The sequence below is a fragment of the Zea mays genome, chromosome 3, assembly GCF_902167145.1.
Source record: "Zea mays cultivar B73 chromosome 3, Zm-B73-REFERENCE-NAM-5.0, whole genome shotgun sequence".
NCBI lineage: Eukaryota > Viridiplantae > Streptophyta > Magnoliopsida > Poales > Poaceae > Zea > Zea mays.
In genome coordinates this window covers 27209210-27231170 of record NC_050098.1, presented here as the reverse complement: position 1 = coordinate 27231170, position 21961 = coordinate 27209210, and positions in this window count along the sequence as shown.

Here is a 21961-nt window from a genome sequence, read left to right as displayed (position 1 = left end):
TCATTATATCCTAAGGGAAATAATGCTTCGAAGGACGAAGGGCCTTAACCTTTAACATCTTGTGTTGTCTTGTTCTTAATTCATAGCATTTGAGAACAAGTTTGCAACATTGGCGCCCACCTCCAGTGAACTCTTTCGACCACCTTCGGCAAGCATTGACCTTCGTCATGCCGCCGAAGAAAGCTTCAGCGCCAGGGGCTGCTGCATTGCATCCACTGGATCCAAACCAGGAAACTCTTTCTCTCTGAAAAGCTCGAAGCCAGAAGAGGAAGGCCACCAGTCCAACACTCCAGGAGAAGGAGTTGGACCAAGAGATCAGAGACATGGAAATCATCCATCAGCAAGTACAAAGGAAGAAGGAGAAGATGGCACGGCTGGCTAATCTTCAAAGGAAGATCGACGAAGCTACTGAAGAAGTGCGTCATCTTGCTCAAGATGAACAAGATCGAAGGCCCCAACACAGGGAGCTTTGTTAACAAGGTTTATTCAACGAAGATGGATGGTATGATGATTTTAATCATAATACCTTTACTTTTGATGATGCTTCTCCCTTGGCAGCAGAACTGCATGCTACCCCATGGCCCCCGTCATACAAGCCACCTCAGCTTCCCATGTATGATAGGCACTCAGATCCAAAGCAGTTTCTGATGAGCTACTAAGCAACTATATCTTCGTATGGGGGGCAATACCGCAGTCATGGCGAAGTCCTTCGTCATGGCAGTCCGGAATGTAGCCCAAACATGGTATTCTTCTCTTCGGCCAGGGACTATAATGTCATGGCAGAAGCTTAAGGACATGCTGGTTACCAGTTTCCAAGGCTTTCAAACGAAGCCAGTCACAGCTCAGGCCCTGTTCCAATGCATGCAAGACCACGAAGAATAACTTCAGGCATATGTACGAAGGTTCTTGCAACTGAGGGCACAAGCGCCTACAGTGCCCAATGAAATTGTCGTTGAGGCCATGATCAAGGGTCTTAGGCCATGACCTACTGCTCAATATTTCACCAGAAAGCCCCCATAGACCCTGGAGAAGCTACTTCAGAAGATGGATGAGTACATTCGGGCTGATAACGACTTTCACCAAAGAAGGGAGGAAGCGTACAGATTCTCTGAGATGACCAGGGGCTTCAGAGGACGAATCCACCCAAGGCATGTCAGATCGATTCATAGCTCCAGTCAGAACGACGACAAAGGGAGCCAGCCTCAGAGGTCACAGTACACTTCACAATCTTTGGCCCAACAGCAAAGCTCTTTCATGCCACCAGCTCCAAGGGGCAGAGGAGCCAGGGGCAGAGGAGGAAGATTTTGGGATCGGCCCAGGAAGATCTACTGTCTATTCTGTGGCGAGGACAAGGGTCATACTACAAGAATGTGCCAAATCACTATTCAGAAGCAAAAGGAGATCGCAGAAGCCGAAGCTCAGCAGAATCAGCCGAAGTAGGTTTTGCACACTGCTTCGTGCCACTCTCCCTACATACTAGAGTATGTGGGCAATCATCCTGCAGCTTCTGTTGTTTTGGCTAGTCAGTCACACGCTTCCTGGCCACAGCCCCCACCTCCACCACCACTTCAACTTACCTATTCACGGGGCCAACAGCCAGAGGGGCGCCAGCATTCTCAACAACAACGGGAATTCAGGGACGAATCCGAAGCTCGCACAGTCAATAGTACTGTGCCGGAATCAAAGCACATTTATTGAGAGATATCCTACCTCTGAAAAACTTTTTATGTCTTTTTGTTTTTTAATAAGGAACAAGTAAAGTGAATTTAGTTTTAATTCCTTGTAATAGTTTTGCTTCTATTTAAATGAAATATATTTCCTTCACAGATTTATGAAGCTCAAAAATTGTCGAAGCTCAAAATCGTTCCTAAGGAAATGTAGAGCTACATAAATGTTGTAGCTACAAAAAAGACGCTCCTAAGGGAGCGCAGCGTAAGTTTTGCTGAAGCTACAAAAAAGTCATTCCTAAGGGAGCGCAGTGTAAATTTTCTGCTCAAAAGTCGTTCCAAAGGGAATGCAGAGCCAAATACCACCGAAATATAAGGTGAAGAAGTTCAAAAGACGTTCCTAAGGGAATGCAGAACTTACACCAAAAAGTCAACGGTGATACCGCTGAAAAATATAAGGCGAAGAAGTTCAAAAGACGTTCCTAAGGGGATGCAGAACTTACACCGAAAAATAAGCGGTCAAGCCAAAAAATAAACAGCAAAGAAGACTTCAGTTGTTCTTAAGGGAATGCAGAGATTGTGTGTTTCAATGTGGGCGTGTGAGTGTGTGTCTTCGACATTAGCATCATATTTTGCATCATATCATCACATCATCCCACATAGCATCACATCATACATCATATCGCACTAATGACACGAATTGAATACGGAGTCGATCTTCGGAGAATGCTTTGTGAAATAAAAATGTGCCAAGGCACAAAAGTAAGCCGAGAAATGCAGTTTCATCAGCTATGTTGCAAAAGAAGGGATCCCTTGTTTTTGAAGCATGGATAATTTTTTGAAGCATGAATATTTTTACGAAGTATGGATATTTTCACGAAGCATGGATTCTTTTCTTTACGAAGCATGAAAAAGAAGGGAAGGTGTTTTTTTGCCGAAGGCTCAAAAACAGTATGTGTATAAAAGTGTGGCGGAACTGCCTGAATTATTCCAACTTAAGTGCCTAAGTCCCGCCTTAGAGGCTAGACCACACTTAAATGGGAATAACCCGTCAATCCCTCGGATCTAGTCCGACGAGGCCACTGACAGGATCAAGTACCACAGTCTCACTCGATGGTGAGTCACAGAGCAAATACAATAAAGCATAAAACCATACATTAAGGAGTATTAAACTTATTACATCATCATTGGAGTTTTAGCAAAAGTAGTCATCATTGTTCAAAATGTAGCGGAATAAAACTAACGATAAATGAACAGAGAGATGGGGAAGCCTGTCCCATCACTCCTCATGCTCCTCCTCAGCCGAGGCAGGATCCTACTCGACTGTCCAACCTGGTGGCAAGATGGACGGCCAAGTCACTCCAGCAACCATGTCCTCCAGAGAACCTGTAAAATTATGCCACAAGCAAGGCTGATTATACTAATACTCAGCTAGACTTACTCGGTGTGAGGAGTCTACTCCTCTACCTCTAGACATGCAGCTGTTTGGCTGAGGGGTTTGGTTGCCAAAAGCACTAGCTGAGTCTAAAAATCAAGTTTTAGCTTTGTCAAGTTTAAGTGTGACTCTCTTAAGACTAAATGTGTACTATCTACTCATTCATGGTATCAAGCATATTTAGCAATCAACATCTTTTGCCACATCATCACATTTCCACTTGTTACTCGATGCAGTACAATGGACCAAGCAGTCTCATTAGCTGCGAGAAGCAGACGATTCGAATCGAGTTTTTATCCTTGCAAGGTAAACCTAAACCCACGACGTGGCGAGGCACTCCGTCCCCACACACATCAACCGTCCCCATTGATTCCCCATCAGTAGATCAGGGCTCACCGCCTTGGCGTACAATACCTCACTGACCCCGACTGCCATCGTGCAGTGACCGCACTTGTACCCACCATAACCGGAATGGGAGACCATGTCTCAGGTCGCGTGAGGGGATATGTCCACTGCCAGGTTCACTCAGGTACTAGGCTTACCGATTTACCATATTTCTCGGCATGTGCTTAATACGTTCAATCGCTTGACACAGGTATCTGCACATTAATCCTTATTCCAATTTTATCTCGTCGACCACGCATCCCCATGGATCCGTGTCCACAGACCAACATCAGTATGATATGAAAGTGGGTACAATCAATGTCCTGACCTCGCGCGAGTGCTAAAAAAAATCACTCGACTTCTACTGAGTTCCTAATTAGCAAAGCAGCTACTCGACCTAGCATACTAGTATTCATCTCAACAAGGATTTCTGAGTTCATGCAACTAGGGTTTCAATCAACTCCTACACTTAAGTGCACAATACAAGCCTACAAACATTAAGTGTAGTAAAATATCATATAGAACAGGTTATGCATAAAACCGGGGCTTGCCTTCCAAAGCTGGGGCAGGCAGATCCTCTGGGGCAGGCTGTGATGCTGGATCCGGGGCTACCTCCTGAGCAACTCCTTACTCCGGCACGAGAACGTACTCTCCGTCAGCGAGGTTGCAATCTATCGTATGCAATGAATAAGAATATGTATGCCATGATTATGCAGAATTTAATAAGCATTATGCTAAGTGAAGAAAAACTAAGTTAGCTAGTAACTTAGGGTTTCCTGGTTGTACGGGCTCTTAGTGGTTTATGCTTACCAATTTAGGTTTAGGTTTTGTCTAGGGATAAGCATAGTGGATTGAAACTTGGATTTTCCCTAGATGTTTTAATAGGCATTTAAGGGGTTTTGCTGGTTAGGTTAGGGTAACATTAATCTCTACTATTAATTCCCCTTTTTCCTTTTCTATTTATGAATTCTAGTGTGGGTTTGAACTACAGCAGTGGTTTAACTTTTTCCAAAAATGCTATAAAAATTACAGTGGGTGAATATTGGTCTCTGAAGTCTGTCCTATAAATTTAAGGTCAAAAATAAATAGAAAATTCCCTGGACAAAAATAACAAAAGTTGGGGCAGAGGGGTCACTTTGCACTACAACTCTTACCTAAGTGTGGGTCCTGTACCAAGAGTTATTTTTGCTGTCATCTATGGGTAATAACATGCTTCTGTGCCAATAATCACAGAGGGTTACTTAGTGGTTATTTAGTTATGATTTTCTAAAGTTTAATGCCAAAAAGACTCTTATAACTAACTTGCTATTTAAAAATATCAAACAACAAAACTTGTATTTTTCCTAGGTTCCTCTTAGCACAAGAATAGTTATTCCTAAGGTAGGGGTGTTTTCTCCTTAGGATTATTTTCTTATGATTTTTCAAAGTTTTCTCAGTTTTTCATGAATAATGGTGAGTACAATTTCCTCTCACTGGACTATGGTTCAATGGATTTTTCTTGTGAACTACATAACTTAGGTATGCTAGGAAAAATATGGTTGCCCTCTTGTTTTCATTTTTAATCCCTTTTCTTAATTTCCCTAAGTTTGAGCATAACCAAGCTTTAGTTAATAAATCCTCCTTAACCTTGTATACTGGGGTGTTTATTATGTTTAAACAGGATAACCACTAGGTTAGGGTCTCCACTATTTTTCTCAATCCTGGTTTAACAATATTTCTGTTTTTCCCTTTATTAATGAACTTTGGGCAATTTTCTTATTTAATTCAAAACTCTGTAAAACATTACAGGAACTGTGGGGTTTATGATTTTTGCCTGATAGTTTATATTTTACAAAGTCTAGCAAAATTGGTTTGACAAATTTTGGATGATTATTCTTCAAGTTATGCATTTATTAAGTTCTCTGTAATATTTAAAAAAAATAAATTCAAAATGGAAAAGAATTACAGGTTTGCGCTGAAGCCCCTGGGTTTTCTCTCCTTTTTCTTTCACAGAACAGCCCTCGGTCTACTATTTGCATGAGTCACTGACCTTGCACAAAACCCCCTGGACTTAGCCGAAATGTAACCCGCGCTCCCTGGTTGGCTTAAACAGTACCCATGGCAAAGATTACGGCGGCGAGGCTTACCAGCGGCGGTAGAGCTCCGGCGGGGTGGTCAGTGGTGTCGGGGAGGTCACGGCGGTCACGTCGGTGTGCGGGTCGGCGTCAGAGGTGGTCGGAGCTGTCTTGGCCACGAGCGCAGGCGGCGGTGGTCGTCGGCGGCTCCTGCTCCGGCCAAACTACGACGATCTAGTTCAATCAGACGGCACGATGAGCTCCACGGGGTGACGTAGAGGCTATGCGTGCAGTGAATCGGAAAATGGCGCAGAGACTCACCCGGTCCACGTGCGCCGGCAGGGTTCCGAACTCCGGCGAGCACGATTGCGCCTTTCCGGTGGCGGGGGTCCCCGGTTCAAGCTTCGGCAAGCTTCACGGCCTCCCAGGAAAGCTACCTAGGGGCTTGGATCGAGCGGAGGAGTGCGGGGAATGGTTTGGCCACGGCGGTTACCCTCGGGCGACTCTGGCGGGTCGCGGAGAGGTCGCCGAAGCTATGGGCGAGCTCCGGGGAGTTGGGCGCGGGACAGGGGATGCAACAGGGAAGATGTCCAGGAACTGGGGCGGGCTTTATAGCCGTGGCCCGGGCGTGGTCACGGGCGGCCGCGGACACACGGGGGTTCGTGCACGGGCGTGCTCTGAGCGCGCCCCCGAGTGTCAGCCCGCGTCGAACACGTGTGTGTTTGCTTCTGCCATGGTTCAACGGCCGATTGGAGCACCTTAGCGTGAAGATCTTGGCAAAACCACTGTGTACGGTCTCTTCCCTGCACCATATCCTACCTTTTTATGTGAGTCCCAAGCCAAGGTACGGTCGGAGTAGGGAGGTATAGGGGTGAGAAGTTGCCTCTGTCCTAGCTGTCCAAACCGGGACAAAAGCTATGCCAAGTCGTGTCAAACGACTTAGGGTGGGGTTCAACTTTTTCCAGGGTATTCCAGAGGTATTTTGGCACCACTTTGTCAATTGGGTTAAATGGTTTTGAAGTTTGAATGAGAGTGAACATGTTTGATCTTTGGCCAAGGGTTGGTTTTGGACTTAGAGAAATTTTGAGTCTTCTTTTGTGTTCAACCCTTTGGTGAATCTTTTGGGGTTTTTCTGAATTCTTTTTGGGGTCACTTTCCTACTATCATTTGTAGGGTATGAAGTGTACTACATCTTTTATAATTGGCCCAAGTCATGATCATGTGGTTTTCATAACTTTTTGGTCACACTTACTTCTAGTGCTCCACTTGTCCAAATGGGTTTGAATTAGGGTTTGGGCAATTCTCCCCCTTATATGTGCATAACAAGCCAAGGTATGACTTCTAAGATGGGGTGCACTTACTTAGGATCTTGAGCTCCCAATTTGGTGTACTTTTCCCAACTTAAGTCACATGTGATGATGGGCTTACTTGTGTAGTCTTGAGTGAAAACCCTAAGTAACACCTGGGGTGTTACAGCCCTCCCCCCTTAAAGGAATCTCGTCCCGAGATTTTAGGTAGAGTCCTTTGGAGGAGTGCCATGAAGGTGTGCTGGTGTGTGGTTTCTTCTTTTATCCAAGTTTCTCTAGTTAACTGCTCTTCGAATGTCATTCTCTTTGCGACTTCAGAAGGAAGTCCTTTTTGAGTCATTTCCAAAACTTACACTACCTTTAACATCTAAGTTTTTCTTATATTTGAATTCAAAGTCGGGGTTTTGGATTACGTACCGACTCCTTTGGGCAGAAAGTCGAGGAAGCGAGAACGTAGAAAATCCTCAGTCTCCCATGTAGCTTCTTCTACTGAATGGTGACTCCACTGAACCTTATACATTCTGATCGACTTGGCCCGCGTTGATCTCTCCTTTTGATCCAGCACTTTGACGGGGTGTTCTTGATAAGACAAGTCTGGTTCTATCTCAATTTCTGGTTCAGGTAATACTTCAGTGAGTAAGCGGACACACTTCCGTAGCTGAGATACATGGAACACATTGTGAACTGCTGACATGTGGGGTGGCAACTCCAATTGATAGGCTACGGGTCCACAATTTGCTTTGATCTCATAGGGCCCAATGTAGTGAGGAGCTAACTTGCCCTTGATTCCAAATCTCTGGACACCCTTGGTGGGTGACACCTTAAGATAAACATGATCTCCCACTTCAAACTGTAGAGGCTTCCTCCTCTTATCATGATAGCTCTTCTGCCTGGCCTGAGCAGCTTCTAGGTTCTTCCTAATGACTCTGACCTTTTCCTCTGCTTCAAGTACCAAGTCTGGTCCAAATATTTCCCTCTCTCCTGCTTGAGACCAATTGAGTGGTGTCCTACACCTTCTCCCATATAAGGCCTCAAAAGGTGCCATCTTCAAACTGGACTGATAGCTATTATTATAAGAGAACTCGGCCAAAGAAAGAAACTTGTCCCAGTTTTTACCATAGTGTAGCACACAGGCTCGCAACATGTCTTCGAGGATTTGATTTACTCTTTCTGTCTGGCCATCTGTCTACGGATGGTATGCTGAGCTTCTCATTGTATGGGTCCCAAGTGATTCCTGTAGCTGCTCCCAAAAGCGTGCCACAAATAGTGCTCCTCTGTCAGAGACAATGGTCTTCGGAATGCCATGCAAACGCACTATTTGATCAACATAGATTTCTGCATATTTCTCTATCTTGTGGGTGGTATGCACTGGCAAGAAATGAGCGGTCTTGGTCAACCTATCCACAATGACCCAAATAGAATCATGGTGCCGAGAGGTTTTGGGCAATCCCACAATAAAATCCATACAAATATCCTCCCATTTCCAAGATGGTACGGGAAGGGGTTGCAAAGTGCCTGCTGCCTTCAGATGGCTGGCCTTGACTCTCTGGCAGGTGTCGCATTCAGATATATACTTAGCAATTTCCCTTTTCATTCTAGTCCACCAGTATAAAGATCTGAGATCATGATACATCTTGTTACTGCCGGGATGCATGGAAAATTTTCAAAGGTGAGCTTCATCCAATATCTTCTTTCTGAGCTCAGGGTTCTTGAGAACAACCAGTCGGTCTCCAAACCATAGAATTCCTTTGCTGTCCTGACAGAAGCATTTGTATTTTTCTGCTTTCTGTTCGATCATTTCCTTGATAACCTGAACACCATTGTCTCCAATTTGTGCCATGACTATTTGCTCTTGTAATGTGGGCTCTACTGAAATATAATTCAAAGCACCGAAGGAAACGACCTCTATCTTCAACTTGCACAACTCATCACATAGGGTGGTGATTCTTGCATCCATATTCATACAATTGCACTGGGCCTTCCTGCTCAAAGCATCTTCCACAACATTGGCTTTGCTAGGATGGTAATGCACCTCCAAATCATAGTCCTTGATTAGCTCTAACCATCTCCTCTGCCTCATATTAAGATCCGCCTGAGTGAAAATGTATTTGAGACTCTTATGATCAGTGTAAACATTGTAGTGAGCTCCCATCAAGTAATGTCTCCATATCTTGAGAGCATGAACCACAGCTGCTAACTCCAGATCATGTGTGGGGTAGTTCTGCTCATGGGGTCTAAGTGCTCGGGAGGCATAAGCAATTACTCTGTTGTCTTGCATTAAGACACATCACAATCCAGTGCCGGAAGCATCACAATAAACTTCAAAGGACTTGGTGTTATCAGGTTGAGCCAGCACTGGTGCTGTTGTCAAGTGTTGCCTTAGTGTATGAAAGGCATCCTCACACTTCTGGCTCCAATCATACTTGACTCCTTTCTTCAACAATTCAGTCATTGGCTTGGCAATTCTAGAGAAATTCGGAATGAATCGTCGATAATACCCTGCCAATCCTAGAAAACTCCGAATCTGTCGCACTGTGGTAGGAGGTTTCCAATCCATTACTTCTTGTACCTTCTCAGGATCAACTGATATCCCATCCTGAGAAATTGTGTGACCCAAGAATTTAATTTCCCTCAGCCAGAATTCACATTTAGACAACTTAGCATACAAACGATGATCACGCAGTCGCTGAAGCACGATGTGCAGATGCTCAGTATGCTCGTCTTCATTCTTGGAATAGACCAGAATATCATCAATGAAAACCACCACAAATTTGTCCAACTCTGGCATGAATACTGAGTTCAGTAGATACATGAAATAAGCCGGGGCATTGGTCAGCCCAAAAGACATCACCAAAAACTCATAAAGCCCATATCTGGTAGAGAAAGCCGTCTTCGGAATATCACTGGCACGGATCTTGATCTGATGGTAGCCCGAGCGAAGGTCTATCTTAGAGAACACTTTGGCTCCCACCAATTGCTCAAACAAAACATCAATGCGGGGCAGTGGGTATTTGTTCTTGATGGTCACCGCATTGAGAGGGCGGTAATCGACACACATTCTCAAACTCTCATCCTTTTTCTTCACAAATAAGGCTGGACATCCCCACGGTGAGGTACTCGGGCGAATGAACCCCATGTCCAACAACTCTTGCAGTTGCTTTTTCAATTCCGCCAATTCCGCTGGAGGCATCCTATAAGGCCTCTTGGATATAGGAGCAGTCCCAGGCTGCAATTCAATCGCGAACTCTATGTCTCTGTCGGGTGGCATTCCCGGCAATTCATCAGGAAAGACATCTGGGTAGTCACAGACCACAGGGATTCTCTCAACCAGGGACTCTATCATGGTGAATGCACAAGAGCGGGTACAACCCTGCTCAGGCAAATATAAAGTAGTCTCGCCACAAGAAGGGGAGTGAATCTCAATGGCCCTTGCTGCAATATCAAGTACTGCCAGATGCCTGGATAACCAATTAGTTCCGAATATGATATCCACACTATCCAAACCCAAAATGAGGAGGTTGGTTTTGATTATCAAACTACCAAACTTTATAGGCACATTCTTGTTGATTTGATAGGTGGCAACCCTGCCTCCTGGCGTGAAAATTGTAATACCCCCATTGGTGTGGTGAAAAGGTAATTGGCACTTGGCACTAAATTTTGCACTAATAAAACTATGTGATGCACTAGAATAAAAAAGAATAATAGCAGGATAATTCAAAACTGAAAAGATACCAGTCATGACGGGTGCTCCCTCTGGAATGTCAGTCATGGTGGTGAAGTTTAGTCTGCCTTGCCTCACTTGCACTTTCTGCCTCTTGCCTTGGTTCTGGTTGGCATTCTGCCCCTGCCGCTGCTGGTTTCGGGGGCAATTCTTGGCATAATGTCCGGTGTTACCACAAGTGAAACACCTGTTGTCATTGGCCTGACGGTACTGCTGCTGCTGTGGCTGATTGTTCCTCTGAACTGGAAACTGGGTGCGGTTGGGTGCCTGCTGCTGCTGCTGTGGCCGGATCATCCAATGTCCTTGTTGCTGCTGGGGTCCCCTGTTCTGAGTGTCAGACATGATCCTGAAACGCTGTGGCTGAGCTGAGGGTCCTGCCACAGGGGTCTTCCTCTTCTTTTCTGCCTGACGAGCTGTGATACAATCCTCCTGAGAAATGGCCATGTTAACTAACTCGTTATAGTTGTTGGCCCTGACTGTGTTGAGACGGTCACAGAGCTTAGTGCTGAGCCCCCTCCTGAACCTGTCCCTCTTCTTCTCGTCCATGTCTGCGTGATATCCGACATATTGGCACAGGTCATTAAAGGCCTGAGCATACTGTAACACTGTCCGGTTTCCCTGAGTGAGTGCTAGAAACTCGTTGAGCTTTTGGTCCATAATGTCTGCTGGTATATGGTGCCCCCTGAAAGCTGCCTTGAACTCTCTCCATTCCACTTCATGGTCAGCTGGCTGCATAGCAAGATAGTGGTCCCACCATGTTCGTGAGGGTCCACGAAGCTGCTGGGTGGCGAACCTGACCTTAGTCACTTCTGAGCAAACTCCATGGAGTAGCGGGAATTTAGATTCCACTACCCTCAGCCATACATCAGCATCAAGTGGGTCCTCTGCCCTGGTGAACAACGGTGGCTGGGTACTGAGGAACTCCTGATAAGTGGCTGCCGCGGGGTGACGCTGATGATCACCACCACCATAGTGCTGAGGTGGTGGCTGACGCTGAGCTAGCTGTCTCAAGATCTCGTTCTGCTGAGCCATCAGCTCCTGCAGAGTAGGAGGTGGTGGCGGTGGTGGAGGAACGCGCTCATTCTGACCATGACATGCTCTTCTTGCCATCTGAAAATCATATATATTTTCAATATCACATTTCTGAGGTTCAAGGTTCAATCATGGTGAAAGAGTCAAAAGGGTAAAACCAATATATTTTTGCATAATTATAAAAGATTCCACATGGTCTAAACTTTTCTTCTTAAATTAAGACTGACAGCATTCATCAACCATGCTTCCAAAAGAGTTTGTCATGATTACATCAGTAACTCAAAAAGACTCAACTCTATCTAGCCTAGTACCCTAAGGATGCAAAAGCTAACCTAGCTTCGAGGAGTTCTACTGTCACAGACTTCTAACTCTATCCCTGCGACCTAGTGAGCAAACGAGGCAACGCTCGACTCGGGGGAAGGTGGTCACCCTGAGCCAGCAGTGTCCAAGCTGGAGGTAGGTTCCTCTCCTCCCTCGATGTCGACATCCTCGTTGGCCTCCATGTCCTGGATTTCCTGGTGGTGCATATCCAGATGCTGGTTAGCCTCCGCGAGTTGCTGCTGAGTGTTGATAAGCTGATCCTCGAGAACCTCGATGGTGTTCTCCCTGGTTCCCACTAGCTCCTCAAGCTCTTGGATCTCATTTGACAATTGTTCCACTTGCAGGTCTTTCTCCACCATCTCAGTGGACAAGTCAACCACAAGTTCCTCTCTGTCCTCCAAAATGATCTTGGTAGCCTCCAATAATGCCATTAGATGAGACATCGCCTCTCCATGCATCACTTGCAGACGATACAGGGCATTCATGCACCGCACTGTTAAGTGAGCTATCTGACCTGGGTAGATAGCCCAGATATCCTTGGCATGCTCCACTCGGTCCTTCCACATTGGGTCGTCCTCCTTCTCCGTGGGGAACAAGCCAATGGGGTGAGTGGACAGCTCCAAGGGGTGGAATCCGCAGAAGGTGGTCAGTCCGTGAAGAGCAATTGCCTCCATAGTATCCTCAGCCCGGTATCCAAAAGACTCAGAGTCCAGCGAACGCCAGCCTGGCTGTAGGGGATGAGGCTCTAGGGTCATCCTCACCCTACAGCGGGGCACTCGGTGCTTCTCGAACTGCTGCACCGCGTACTGGGGAGGCGTCGTGTAACCAGCTCCCTGAAGTACCTCCCACAAGATACGGGGGAAACCCTCTCGTGCAAGTCCGTCAGTGTGGGACTGTGCATTCCCTTCATCCGAGGATCCGTGAGAAGTCATCTGTGTACGGTTAAGCGTAAGTAAAAGAAAAAGAATTATAAAAGAAAGGGGATCACAACTCAGCCTCTCTATAACTACGACAATGGTATTGGGGTACTTAAATTGGTCATCATTGTGTATTAAGGTTCTTACCCAATTATTAAGTAGTTTAATTAAGGATGCATGCATGCTCGTCCTGAACGACCTCACATCAACTTAGAGGGAATAGGGAAGAATTCCCATCCCTTATAGAAGCCGGTAGGGCTTACTCAAATAGCCACCTAGCTACCTCTCTATTATCCTAAGGCTTCACGTCCTTGGTCTATCCTTATCGTCCTGACGATCTATCCAACATTTGTTTCTAACCAGTTTTTACTTTGAAAAAAGATGGTGTTTATAGTTTATTGATTTCTCTGTGGTGGTACAAGCTCCGATACCAGCTGTGGCGGAACTGCCCGAATTATTCCAACTTAAGTGCTTAAGTCCCGCCTTAGAGGCTAGACCACACTTAAATGGGAATAACCCGTCAATCCCTCGGATCTAGTCCGACGAGGCCACTGACAGGATCAAGTACACAGTATCACTCGATGGTGAGTCACAGAGCAAATACAATTAAGCATAAAACCATACATTAAGGAGTAATAAACTTATTACATCATCATCGGAGTTTTAGCAAAAGTAGTCATCATTGTTCAAAATGCAGCGGAATAAAACTAACGATAAATGAACAGAGAGATGGGGAAGCCTGTCCCATCACTCCTCATGCTCCTCCTCAGCCGAGGTAGGATCCCACTCGACTGTCCAACCCGGTGGCAAGATGGACGGCCAAGTCACTCCAGCAACCATGTCCTCCAGAGAACGTGTAAAAATATGCCACAAGCAAGGCTGAGTATACTAATACTCAGCTAGACTTACCCGGTGTGAGGAGTCTACTCCTCTACCTCTAGACATGCAGCTGTTTGGCTGAGGGGTTTGGTTGCCAAAAGCACTAGCTGAGTCTAAAAATCAAGTTTTAGCTTTGTCAAGTTTAAGTGTGAATCTCTTAAGACTAAATGTGTACTATCTACTCATTCATGGTATCAAGCATATTTAGCAATCAACATCTTTTGCCACATCATCACATTTCCACTTGTTACTCGATGCAGTACAATGGATCAAGCAGTCTCATTAGCTGCGAGAAGCAGACGATTCGAATCGAGTTTTTATCCTTGCAAGGTAAACCTAAACACATGACGTGACGAGGCACTCCGTCCCCACACACATCAACCGTCTCCATCGATTCCTCGTCAGCAGATCAGGGCTCACCGCCTTGGCGTACAATGCCTCACTGACCCTGACTGCCTTCGCGCAGTGACCACACTTGTACCCACCATAACCGGAATGGGAGACCACGTCTCAGGTCACGTGAGGGGATATGTCCACTGCCAGGTTCACTCAGGTACTAGGCTTACCGATTTACCATATTTCTCAGCATGTGCTTAGTACGTTCAATCGCTTGACACAGGTATCCGCACATTAATCCTTATTCCAATTTTATCTCGTAGACCACGCATCCCCATGGATCCGTGTCCACAGACCAACATCAGTATGATATGAAAGTGGGTACAATCAATGTCCTGACCTCGCGCGAGTGCTAAAAAAATCACTCGACTTCTGCCGAGATCCTTAGCAAAGCAGCTACTCGACCTAGCATACTAGTATCCATCTCAACAAGGATTTCTGAGTTCATGCAACTAGGGTTTCAATCAACTCCTACACTTAAGTGCACAATACAAGCCTACAAACATTAAGTGAAGTAAAATATCATATAGAACAGGTTATGCATAAAACCGGGGCTTGCTTTCGAAAGGTGGGGCAGGCAGATCCTCTGGGGCAGGCTCTGATGCTGGATCCGGGGCTACCTCCTGAGCAACTCCTTGCTCCGGCACGAGAACGTACTCTCCGTCAGCGAGGTTGCAATCTATCGAATGCAATGAATAAGAATATGTATGCCATGATTATGCAGAATTTAATAAGCATTATGCTAAGTGAAGAAAAACTAAGTTAGCTAGTAACTTAGGGTTTCCTGGTTATACGGGCTCTTAGTGGTTTATGCTTACCAATTTAGGTTTAGGTTTTGTCTAGGGATAAGCATAGTGGATTGAAACTTGGATTTTCCCTAGATGTTTTAATAGGCATTTAAGGGGTTTTGCTGGTTGGGTTAGGGTAACATTAATCTCCACTATTAATTCCCCTTTTTCCTTTTCTATTTATGAATTCTAGTGTGGGTTTGAACTACAACAGTGGTTTAACTTTTTCCAAAAATTCTATAAAAATTACAGTGAGTGAATATTGGTCTCGGAAGTCTGTCCTATAAATTTGAGGTAAAAAATAAACAGAATATTCCCTGGACAAAAATAACAAAAGTTGGGGCAGAGGGGTCACTTTGCACTACAACTCTTACCTAAGTGTGGGTCCTGTACCAAGAGTTATTTTTGCTGTCATCTATGGGTAATAACATGCTTCTGTGCTAAAAATCACAGAGGGTTACATAGTGGTTATTTAGTTATGATTTTCTAAAGTTTAATGCCAAAAAGACACTTATAACTAACTTGCTATTTGAAAAATATCAAACAACAGAACTTGTATTTTTCCTAGGTTCCTCTTAGCACAAGAATAGTTATTCCTAAGGTAGGGGTGTTTTCTCCTTAGGATTATTTTCTTATGATTTTTCAAAGTTTTCTCAGTTTTTCATGAATAATGGTGAGTATAATTTCCTCTCACTGGACTATGGTTCAATGAATTTTTCTTGTGAACTACATAACTTAGGCATGCTAGGAAAAATATGGTTGCCCTCTGGTTTTCATTTTTAATCCCTTTTCTTAATTTCCCAAAGTTTGAGCATAACCAAGCTTTAGTTAATAAATCCTCCTTAACCTTGTATACCGAGGTGTTTATTAATTTTAAACAGGATAACCACTAGGTTAGGGTCTCCACTATTTTTCTCAATCCTGGTTTAACAATATTTCTGTTTTTCCCTTTATTAATGAACTTTGGGCAGATTTCTTATTTAATTCAAAACTCTGTAAAACATTACAGGAACTATGGGGTTTATGATTTTTGCCTGATAGTTTATATTTCAAAAAGTCTAGCAAAATTGGTTTGACAAATTTTAGATGATTATTCTTCAAGTTATGCATTTATTAATTTCCCTACAATATTTAAAGAAAAATAAATTCAAAATGGAAAAGAATTACAGGTTTGCGCTGAAGCCCCTGGGTTTTCTCTCCTTTTTCTCTCACAGAACAGCCCTCGGTCTACTATTTGCATGAGTCACTGACCTTGCACAAAACCCCCTGGACTTAGCCGAAATCTAACCCGCGCTCCCTGGCTGGCTTAAACAGTACACGCGGTAAAGATTACGGCAGCGAGGCTTACCGGCGGCGCTAGAGCTCCGACGGGGTGGTCAGTGGTGTCGGGGAGGTCACGGCGGTCACGTCGGTGTGCGGGTCGGCGTCAGAGGTGGTCGGAGCTGTCCTGGCCACGAGCGCAGGCGGCGGAGGTCGTCGGCGGCTCCTGCTCCGGCCAAACTACATCGATCTAGTTCAATCAGACGGCACGATGAGCTCCACGGGGTGACGTAGAGGCTATGCGTACAGTGAATCAGAAAATGGCGCAGAGACTCAGCCGGTCCACGTGCGCCGGCAGGGTTCCGAACTCCGGCGAGCACGATTGCGCCTTTCCGGTGGTGGGGGTCCCCGGTTCAAGCTTCGACAAGCTTCACGGCCTCCCAGAAAAGCTACCTAGGGGCTTGGATCGAGCGGAGGAGTGCAGGGAATGGTTTGGCCACGGCGGTTACCCTCGGGCGGCTCTGGCGGGTCGCGGAGAGGTCGCCGGAGCTATGGGCGAGGTCCGGGGAGTTGGGCGCGGGACAGGGGATGCAACGGGGAAGATGGCCGGGCACTGGGGCGGGCTTTATAGCCGTGGCGCGGGCGTGGTCACGGGCGGCCGCGGACGCGCGGGGGTTCGCGCACAGGCGTGCTCTGAGCGCGCCCCTGAGTGTCAGCCCGCGTCGAACACGTGTGTGTTTGCTTCTGCCATGGTTCAACGGCCGATTGGAGCACCTTAGCATGAAGATCTTGGCAAAACCACTATGTACGGTCTCTTCCCTGCACCATATCCTACCTTTTTTATGTGAGTCCCAAGCCAAGATACGATCGAGGTGGGATGTATAGGGGTGCGAAGTTGCCTCTGTCCTAGCTCTCCAAACCGGGACAAGAGCTATGCCAAGTCGTGTCAAACGACTTAGGGTGGGGTTCAACTTTTTCCAGGGTATTCTAGAGGTATTTTGGCGCCACATTGTAAATTGGGTCAAATGGTTTTGAAGTTTGAATGAGGGTGAACATGTTTGATCTTTGGCCAAGGGTTAGTTTTGGACTTAGAGAAATTTTGAGTCTTCTTTTGTGTTCAACCCTTTGGTGAATCTTTTGGGGTTTTTCTGAATTCTTTTTGGGGTCACTTTCCTACTATCATTTGTAGGGTATTAAGTGTACTACCTCTTTTATAATTGGCCCAAGTCATGATCATGTGGTTTTCATAACTTTTTGGTCACACTTACTTCTAGTGCTCCACTTGTCCAAATGGGTTTGAATTAGGGTTTGGGCAATTCTCCCCTTATATGTGCATAACAAGCCAAGGTATGACTTCTAAGATGGGGTGCACTTACTTAGGATCTTGAGCTCCCAATTTGGTGTACTTTTCCCAACTTAAGTCACATGTGATGATGGGCTTACTTGTGTAGTCTTGAGTGAAAACCCTAAGTAACACCTGGGGTGTTACAAAAAGTTTCATGCATCGCAAAGAAGAGAATTACAAATAATTTACATATTAGATTCAAAACTTTACACATCGAATATTACAAAGTTACATTGTTCATCTAAAAATGTTTTTACAATAAGTACTAGTTCTTCCTTCAGGACCTTCTCTGCAACTTCATTCAGCAATTTGTTAACGACTTCGTCAACAACAGATTCTGCAATATTTATGATTTCTAGTGCTTCCTTCGTTGCTGGATCGGCTAGTGGATCGAATGGTTCCGGTGGCGGAGATAATTCAGCTACAATGGAAAAAATTAGTCATTCTGAAGCCATAAAAACAAAAGCCGAAGCTAGGTGTGCGAAACAATACCTATGCGTCTCTCGCGCTCTGCAGCTTCTTCAGCTTGTTTTGCTTGTACTCGGGCGTCGTGAATGTCTTTCTCACTTTTCTTCATAATTTCGTGAGCCATTTCTCGGCCACCATTTACCCAGATGTCATTGTAAAATTTTCCGCCCATTAAACTTGCTTCAGTTAAGGGATCCTTTGTATCATCCACAGAGAAGGCAGCTTCGGCTTGGGCCAAGGTCTTGACATGGTCGCACCCCGCCTTCTCCAGGATGGCTGAAATTCCTCTCGCACCGGAGAACGCGCAGACATCCCCGCGATCACTTAAAATTTCTTTGAAAGCTTCGGCTTCTCCAATTATCCATTCAATAACACCTTCAGGGTCGCCACGTATGAAGTTATCTTCGTTGGAATAGACGCCCACGTTAGCGAAGCTAGCCTTTATCTTCTCCACGCAGCCCAATGATTTTTTGAAGCATCTTTCTTTGGATGCGCGAAGTTCTTCAACTATTTTCTCTAAATAGTTTTTCCAATATTCACTAATATCTCGATTAGCCTCTGCGAGACCGCATTTTTCTTTGGCTTCGGCCAACTGTTTCCGAAGGTCTTCGATCTCATTCTTTTGAATTTCAGCTTGAGCCTTGAAACTAGCTTCATCTTCTTTCACTTTGTTTACCAATGAAATCAATATTTTGTCTTTTTCAAGACCTTCATTCCTTAATTCGATTACCTCTGAACGAAGGTTGTTCAGAGCCATTGTATATCCTTCATCTTCAATGTTTTTCTGTGCTCTCAGGGCATTGCTAAGGATTAAGCCCTACAAGAGGAGGACAGAATTAAGTATAAACAAATAAAATATATCGTTTTCAAAATACAAAATTAGCTTTTATACCTTTATGCTATTATATGCCAAACTGTCAGCAAGCTCATCCTTTGATAATATTGAAAGGCCATCTTCCAGCTTCGGGAATCCGATGCTTCTATCTATCTCCCGGCAGACAGATATCTCTTTATTATCCAGGAGACAGTACAAAAAAATCATCTTCCCCACTGCCATTAAACACTAATGCTCCCTTCGGGTATTTCAATTTTTGGGCATAGTGTTGTGCTTCTCATTTTTCTTCTTGAGAAAGTCCCTTTCCCTAAGCATGGCGAATGATGTAATCAATGCTCTCTTTTAAAGCTTCGGGAGCACGAGTTGCAACCTTTTCAGAAGAAATTTGCTCTGTGGCCTTTTCTTCTGTTGCCTTTTCTTCAATTTCGGCAGGCTCTATCTCAGCGGGCTCTGAAGGCCCAGCTTTGGTTTTAGTTTGAATTATTGTAGCTTCGACTTCTGCCTTTTTCGTTTCAGCTTCGGGTTGCGCCTTAGAAGCTTCGGCAATTTTTTTGGTAGGAGTAGGATTCAAGGTTTTTGCTGTTTCTAATACAATATCTAGCACATTTGCCATCCTTCTCCTCTTAGGAGTTGTGGCAGAACTCTTTTGTGTCTTCGGCGCTGTTGCTCCTGTTGAAGGGCTTAAAATCTCCGGCATCTTTGTTACTTCTTCATTTTTTGACCTTTCAGCCTTATCTTTATCAACCTTCGTTTCAACTAGCTCAACCGAAGGTGCCTTCGGCATTATAGCCGGCTCTTCAGTCCTCTGCACGGGAGAAATAGTTCCTCTTGTTTCAGCAGCTGAAGAGGCCTCCCCGCCAAACTCAGGCACCACAACCGGTTCAATGTATCGCGGCTGGTGGGTAAGAACCTTCATCTTTTTGCCCGCAGCCTTCGGCACAGGCTCGGTTGGGGCGGCCAAAGCAGCAGCTTTTCTCTTCTTCCCCTATCTCCGCAGCGGGTAGCGGTAGTCGGGGTAGACGAAGCCAATGGCGTCAAAAACTCTGTTCATTCTCTTTTTTCCCCGACCTCCGAAGGCTACAGATAGCGCATTATCTTATGCCTTGGAATAAGCTCCAAGCAGTTCATCACTTGTAGCTTCGATGCATTTCAGCCAGTCATCGTTTGGTTCATTGAACTTATCCCCAAACCTGAATGTATACTTAAGCCAGACCAAATCACCTTCGCTACACTTAGTGATGGTCTCCTTCGGCATTTCCTAGCTTTCTACAAGCGGCCATACTCTGAATGCTATATGCTCTTGAATTAAATCTCTTGTACCAATGAAGGAGCAGACTGTACTGAAGGCCTTTTGACACGCTTCAGCGGCATCATCAATTTCGACCTTCGGCTTTCGGAGGCCGAAGCGGGACCAGATGGGGCGCATAATGATTTCCTTAATATCTTCCCTTGCTTTCAAATCATTTTTCACATAAAACCATTCTTCTATCCAAGCTCCGGGCCATCTCTTCCGAAATGTTGGTACTGGGTGGCTTGCGTTGGAACGGGCGATAAATCCATAACAACCGAAGTTGTTGTGGTACTGTTCTTTACCCATGGCCTTCGTCTCATATAGCAATTCATGCATATTGCAGAAGCACTTTGCGCTTGGTTCTAACCCCTGGCTCCTTACTGCCCAGACAAAAATCCCCATCCTTATTATGGCTTCGGGGGTGATCTGATGAAGAAAGATTTGGAACATCTTCAGCACTTCAACTACAAACTTACTTAAAGGGAACCGAAGTCCAGCCTTGAAGAAGCTTCCGTAGATCACAACTTCATTTCTTCAGGGGCAGGGACGTTGTTGTCTCCGCTAGCTCTCACAATAGACATATCTCGGAAATACCTTCCTCTCATGTTCTCAAGATGACTTTGTTTGATGGTTGATTTTCCGAAGATTGAGTGACTTGGCCTCTAGGGTCGATCCTCAGAATCTTTGTTCCCACTTTCTACATCATAGCTATCGTTGTCACCAGTATCCTCAGACAGGCCCTCAAGTATCTCCTTAGTAATCTTCTATGAATTTGTTTTTGCCATTGACTCAATAAACCCAGCAATATAAGGATTCACAGCCTTCTTCTCCTCAAAAAGCTTCTCCTCTTCAGTCAGCTTCGTCTCAGCAGCAACCTTCTTGTCTTGAGATATTTCTTCTTCAGAAATGACGAAAATGCGTCTTTTTAACCGAAGCTCAGAGAGCTTGAAAAACTAGCAAGCGTTAGTGAGCAAGAGCTATGAAATTGAGAAAATAAAGCAAATGGCACAAGAAGCGTATCAAATGTAGCTAGTGTGAGTTCTTATTTATACGCTCAGCACGCTCCAAATTGGGGGACCCCGTCCGTCATTCACTGTTGCTATTCTAGCAAAGGGAAGGTGTTTTTTCAGACCTTCGGCTTAAGGCCTTCGTCCATGTCGCAGTCTGAATTCGTTATCATAAACAAATTAATACTGCGAGGGGCTACTGTTGGGGGCCTTCGTCCTTCGAAGGTCCTCAAAAACATGATTTAACAATGTCTTCCAAGTGTGACATATAAATAGGTACCTTCAAACTCGGGTTAAAAGCATATACAATGTAAAAAGCATGATCGTGACGAAGGCTGGAGTTGCTCTGAAGCTACGCGCAAGGGAGCTTCGGCTAAATAAGCGAAAAAAGGAACCGACTTAATGGGGAAAAGGCTATCTAGTCCTCATAGAGTTGTCCATAAGTCAATAGTAAATATAAAGGGCATGAATGTAATTTCTCACAGGCTGCGTCCTGTGCCTATAAATAGATGAACAGTACCCCCATACTGTTCACGCTGATTTGTACTCGCTCGTGCATCACGCTTGTACTATTTTCTTCTGTCAAGTCGAAGGTACAAATGTGATTGTGCCTTATTCCTGTTTATTTATGATAATATAATATAAGATGAGTCAATAATGTTTCATAATCATTCATGTTGTTTCTTATGTTTCACATACTTCTCCTTGCATTAATATATACTGCGATGATGAAGGTATGTCCTTCATGACCTTCGTCTGAAGATCATTATATCCTAAGGGAAATAATGCTTCGAAGGACGAAGGGTCTTAACCTTTAACATCTTGTGTTGCCTTGTTCTTAATTCATAGCATTT